We start from the raw sequence: 6,486 nt of genomic DNA on the forward strand, positions 1-6,486 counted from the left end.
GGCAGGGCCGCAGGCTGAGGAGAGGTTCTCTCTGGCTCTCTTCTCATGGCTGTCACAAGGACAGCCCCACCACCTACAGTCATTTCTTCCCGAAGCACAGACAGATGCCGTCTCTTGGACACACCGTGTGCCTGGCCTGTTTCCCAGATTCCCTCCTCATCACCTGCCTCTGGTGATCGTCTTGGGAAACACAATTTCTTGGTTGTTGTCCACACAGGAGGGTTTTCTGTGGTCTGGTGGTCACGGGGAGGTGGTCACATGTGATGGCATGGCAAGGCCAGGCGGGCACTTCTGTGGCCTGGGCTGCTCCAGGGAAAGCTGGCTTCCTCTCAGGCAGGGCACAGAGCGCATTTCCTGGGTCTTGTCATTTCCAGGTGCGAGGGACCCCGAGTCCATAAACCAAAGAACCAGGTTGTATTTACACTGAAGCACGTTCTCTGCCACTTCCTTTCCCTTCTCCGCTCCTTTTCTTTTCAAGCTGAACAAAAGCAGATTTGTATTATATTCCAGCTACTTCCATTTTGCCCCCACACCTGTTACTGAAAGACTACAGGCCTAGGGGAAAGGACAACCACGGCAGCCCTCGTGGTCCCACTCGGCGCGACGTCCCCCGAGTCCTGGCAGTTCTGGCCTTGGGTGCAGAGCGCCTGGGGGAGGAGTTGGGTCTTCACGCGGGGCATCCGAGGTGCGCGCTGCCGGCAGCCAGGTTTCCTTCTTCACCAGGACTTGACAGGGAGGCTGGAGGTGCCTTTTCTTGTGCACAGAATGTCTTTGGATCGCCAGTATCCCCCCGGACCGGGTTTGAGACCACTTTTTGCTGCTCCACGGGGAGGTGGCGGGCGGCATGCGGCTGGTCCAGAGTTTACAGGGAGGCTGTGTGAACCCCTCACCGGCGGTGGATTCCTGCCTAGGAAACGGAGTCCCAGCATTGGGCCTGGGGATGAAGGGGACTGCTCTGGACCCCACACTCCCTGGTCCCTTGCTGTCTGCACCCGTGTCTGAGGACACGAGGGGAGGGGCTGCTGCAGGCCCAGGGAGGGATGGCAGAAGGCTGTGGAGTCCCCGGAACATTGCGGAGTTAGCGAGGAGGACTTGGCGTGGCAGAGAAGCTGAGGTCAGAACTCCCTGTGGATGGCAGCTGGAGGACAGGGGCTGCTGGCTGGCCGGCTCTGCTGAGGGCGCCAGGATGTTGGTGCAGCCGCCCTGCAGAGCATCAGGCGCAACCGCATGGTAGGGCAGCAGCACTGGGGCGCGTTGCTGACCACTGGTATCCTGGGGCAGGTGACTTGGATTCTCCATGCCAGCCTGAAGAGGGAGGTCCTCCCTGTGTCCACCCCTGGCAGGGTCGAGGGAAGCAGTGAGCCTGGCCCACTCCCCTCTGCCCCACATGCTGCTCCCCTGGCCTCTCCCACGGTCGTCTTCTGGTGGGCTCCTGGCTTCTTTAAAGATCAGCAGCAACCCCACACCCTCGGTGACATGCAAGGCCCTCACCATTAGGCTCTGGGTTCCTGGATGAGGGTTCTGGCCATTCCGGATGGCTCCAGGCTGCATGTCTCAGGAAGAAAATGGATCTCTCCTGACCCTTCAAGGAGGAGAGACGGAGCTGTTGGAGTTAGTGATGGAGGTGGGGAAGGAGGGCCTGGCAGTGTTAGGCATGTGCTGGACACTGCACAGGTCCCAAAGGCCCCAGCCACACCGACTCCTGCTGTGTGGGCAGATGTCCGAACGTTTGTTTTGACCATTAACATGTGGTAACCATGTCTGAAACTGCTGTTTCCTGCCTAAGGCCGGGAGCACCCACCGGGAACTCCATGTTCTTGGCAGTCTGTGTTCTGACTTTCATATACTTTTTGGTGAGCTGTCCCTCTAAAGCATGGCTCCCTGCAGACCTTACCAGGAAGAAAACCTCTTTTCTTGATGCTGTGCCTGGTCTGGGTCTGACCCCGGTGCAGTCGGCACAGCTGGGACACACTGTAGGGACAGGGGAGCTGGCCACCTGGAATGGGGATGGTCTCACTCTCCTGGAGGAGTGAGGGTCCTGCAGGGCCAGCCTGGAGGTGTTCTGTGACTTGGTCTGGATGCAGAGGGCACCCCAGCTCTGGCCCACTGCAGACCCCTGGGCCAGCTCACCTAGGGCGAGGGCGGTGGCTGGGCTGGGAGGGGGAGCCGCGGGCCTCCAGAGGCCCCCAGGGCATGGTGAATGGGGCGTTTGTGCTTTATGAACAGCCCAGCGTGGCAGGAATGCAGCCAGCCCACCACAGGTCGGAAGGAGCTGGAGCTGGGAATCGTAACAGCCCCTCCCGGGAAGCAGTGGCATGAATCACGGGCGAAGGTGATAATGACCCTTGGCCAGTGTGCTCTCTCCTCCCGAAGCTGCAATGTGTGCAGCCACACAAAGGGCCCTGTGATGGCCAGCACTGCCTGCCAAGTGGACGCTCTCGAGGTCCTTCAGTTCGATTCCTCCTGCAGGCTGGCTCCGACCAGGAATTTAAAGGACTGATGCTTAATGAAATGTTCTGGGATGGTCTTTATTTAACAGATATTTATTGGAGTCCCAGTCAGAACAAAGTGAACTTTTAAAAAATATCTTTATATTGATCTCATTTGTAGTTTCATAGTAAGCCACTTTATTTATTTATTTTGGACCAAGAAAATTGGAAATGCTGCGAAGAATGCTGAGCTGGCAGCCTGTGTGTGTCGAGGGTATTAAAAGCGCCCTCCCGCTCAGTCGCCGTTTCACGCGACCACCGTGGGTCCTGCTTTCCGGCCTGCTCAGGGTGGAAGGGGTGTAACTTTGACCTTGGGCTTCCAGCCTCAGGCTGCTATTCGTTAGAGTGCTGTAAGAGACATGGTGCCCGTGTGGTTTCAGATCAGTACAGGATGCAGTTACAACACAAGACATATAACCTAGGGCCCCTGGGGATTTACCGAAGGAGCAAAACAAGCCTGGGAAGGGTTATTATCATTTACTTATCTGATGCATATCACTTTCCTGCTTATGATGGGCAAGGCCACTGTCTGGGCTTTGTAAGAAAAGTGAGTGGATCTGGTGTGTGCGTGCAGGTGGAGGAGGAGCGGGCTGGGCTGTGCGCGGGCCAGGTCTTCATGTGCAGCAGCTCCTGGGAGGCTGGGAGTCTCTCATCTGCTTTCTGGGTGAAGACGCCAAGGCAGAGGGGTGAGGACGCTCCTTGTGAATGTGGTGCAGAGCCTGGCATCAGCCCACTCTCGCCTCTCACGCCACCCTTGACCACCTGTGCCTCATTCCGTCCTATCAGTGCCACTGACGTGAGACACACTGGAGGCTCAGCGATGGAGCAGGTGTGGCGGTCTGGGATGGGCCTTCGGGCTTCCCAGGGCGTCTTCTCACTCCCTGGGGGAGGCCGTTGGAGCAGAGGCTGGCCAGGCTGGATAGACCATGCCCTGGAGGTGGGGCCTGCCTGGGTGTCTGAGAGCTGTTTCTAGGCTCAGGGGCTCTCGGCGGGGTGGCAGACCATTCTCCTCCCAGAGCCGCGCTGGCGTTGCAGACAGGAGGTCCGTGGCTTGGGTTCCAGGGGCCAGTGGGGACAGTCGCAGACAGTGTTGCTCAGAGGACTCGGTGTCTTCCCACAGACCCCCCAGGGCTGTGCCAGAGCCCCAGGGTGTCTTGTCCAGCAAGTACAATGAAGACTCGGCTCTCAGATGGAGTTTTAAGGTCTTTATTTTTACGGGAGAGCTTCTGAGCCGAGTGCTGGTTCTTCCTCCTCCTCCACCGCCGCCGTCTTCTTCTCCTCCTTCTCTCGTCGCGCCGCCGCCGCCTCTCTTCTCCCTCTCTTGTCGCACTGCCACTGCCTCTCTTCTCCTCTTGTCACGCAGCCGCTGCCTGCCCGCCTCCGCCATGCAAAGTACGCAGCTTTATGGGATGTAACAGCCAATCACCTAACGGGCCAGGCGTTTGGCTCCTGGAGACTTAATGGTGGGTAATGAGGACACGTACTGATCACGAGCTAAGCACGACGCGGAGGAGATCAGTCAGCCAATAGAAAGCACTTCCTTAAAGTTGTTTTTCTTTGCAGTTGGGCTTCTCGGCGCCATCTTAGGGCGAGGCCAGCCACCACTGCGGGCCCTACAGGGCAGCGGTCTCCAACACAGGGTCTCCCATGACGCTCGGAGACAGGGCCTCCTGTCACAGCAGTCGACTTGCTTCTCTCGTGCTGATTTTCTTCACAGCCCTCGTTCTGAACGCTGTCTGTCGCTGCTTGATGAGGCACACGGGGGGCCTGATGACCCACTGCCACGTGAGCCCCTGTGTCTCTATCCACCCGCCCGCGTGGTGGGAGGGCCCCGCGCCAGCCCTGGAGCACGCGGCTGAGGTGTTCTGCTGTCCCCACGCACGTGTAGAAGTCAGTGTTCCTGCTGCCACGCGGTGCCTATCCACTGTAGAGGATTTGGTACATGTAGAACATACGAAGAGGGAGCCGCAAGCCCGTTCCCACATCCTGGAAGCATGTGGATATCTGTGCATTCTCTTCCCAAGCTTTCTGGCACACGGCTCACACAACCATGTCCTCAGGGCTCATCCAGGTGCCAGTGCTTCTTCCTCCCTTGGGGTGCAGTGGTCCTCAGGATGATGGGGTGCTCCCTGGGAGGAGCTACGAACCCCATTGGCAAGGAGAGCCATGCTCAGCCTCCGCACAGCCCACCCTGGCCCTTTGCACCAGCCTCTTGTCTGGCTCCTCTACACTCCCTCACTGTCTCAAAGTACTGGCTGTAGGAGATCATGGTCCCTGGTACCTGCCCAAACAGAGGTGCATTTTGAGGCATCCAGGATGGACCCAGGGTTGTTTAACTCAGCTGGCTCTGTAATTTGCAAGGTTCAATGAAAAAAGAAGTCACAGTGTTCCTGGATCAAAGTAGAAATGAAGCTTTTCCTGTGGTTTCTCTCTGGTCCGTCACTGTCCTGGTTTTTTTCTTTTTTCTTTTCATTTCATATCATTCAAGTGACCCTCCCAGCATCTGGGGCCTACCCCAGGACTTGGCACGAATGATGGGCTGGGGTGTGCACCTGGCCTGCTCCCTCACACAGTGTGGGAGCAGGGCTGAGCATCCTTGGGGGTGGAAGGCTGCTGGAGGGGGTGGCTGCCTTGTCCCATGGGACTCTGTAGAGTCTCATGGTGGTGACACAAGGTGTGACCACCAAGTGCAGGGCACCTTCTGAGCCCTGTGACCAGTGGCTCACTTCTGCAGCCCTAGAGAGAAGACCCCTTCCCCTTGAGGCAAACTTCATGGCCTGAAGCAGCCCACGTCTCTGCCATCAGGCCAGAGCACAGGTTTGCCTGGGGACCGATTTCTTTTGTGCTCTGTCCTTTCATTCAGGTGCAGGTGTAGTTATCACCCCTCTTCTGCAGACGGTCCTCTTGTCATCTGCCATGGGAGCTGAGAAGGCTTGATAGTGGCAGACTTGTACCTCAGGGGAGGTTCAGACCTGTCACAGAAGAACTTTCTGCTAAATCTACATTTGAAAGAGACAAGAAGGAGCTGTCCCAAGGGGTGGGCAAGTGGACTCAAGGACCTGCAGGTATCACCAAGCTGTTGGAAAGAACAGGCCTCCAGGAGCATCTCACTGGTGATAGGAGGGGGACAATGGCCTGGAGTGGGGAGCAACGCAGGAGGGAAGTGCAGATGGGAAACACCTGTGCTCCACGGCCCAGGGCCAGGCCTTGTTAGAGGTTGGCATGTTTTCCTTTCAGTTCATTCAAACTCAATATGGTTGTGAAATTAAGTACATCATCAGCTGAGCGCTACCAGACCCAGTGCAGGAATGGCAGGATTTGAAAAGTATGTGCGTGCTGGGCGAGGCTGCTCCTGGCCAGCCATGGGCCACACAATGGGGGCAGTGTGTCCACTGGACCCAGCACAGGCCCAGACCAGGCCCGAGGTGCCTCTGCACTGGGTGACCTGCATGTCCAGTCCAGCCTGAGGAAGGCTCTGTGGGGCTCTAACCTGAAGACATGAGCCCCTGATGCCTGCTGTCCTCAGGCAGGCCACAGGGGAGCCGTCAGGGTGGCCGGGATCGGGGGAGGTGTGGAAATCTGACACAAACGCGAATGTTGTACCTTCTAAATCACCTTGGTCTTTGCAGCTGAAATCCACCCTGAACTTCCCACTGCAGTGTCTCCTGGCGGGGGGAGGCTGGGCTGCTTCTCGCTTTCGAGAGTCACAAGTCATAATTCTTTCTCCCACTGCAGCAACTTGACTTGACTAGCAGGTTGCGTTTTGAGAGTGCTGCTGAGATGGTGTGACAATCTCCCGGCATGCCCTGGGGCGTCCAGCTCCACCTCGCAGACCTGTGGAGGCTCGGCTGGCACGCTCTCCACAGTGGTGCTGCTCAGGCCTGCTTCCCTAAGGAACACTTGTCAGCTCTGCTGCGACTCAGCGGCCTTCACCCCAAATGGCTAGAGAGGCCCAGGTAGCAAGTTGGCCAAGGCTGTGCCCAGGGCAGCCCACCTC

The sequence above is a fragment of the Sciurus vulgaris genome (genome assembly GCF_902686455.1).
Source record: "Sciurus vulgaris genome assembly, chromosome: 3".
Lineage (NCBI taxonomy): Eukaryota > Metazoa > Chordata > Mammalia > Rodentia > Sciuridae > Sciurus > Sciurus vulgaris.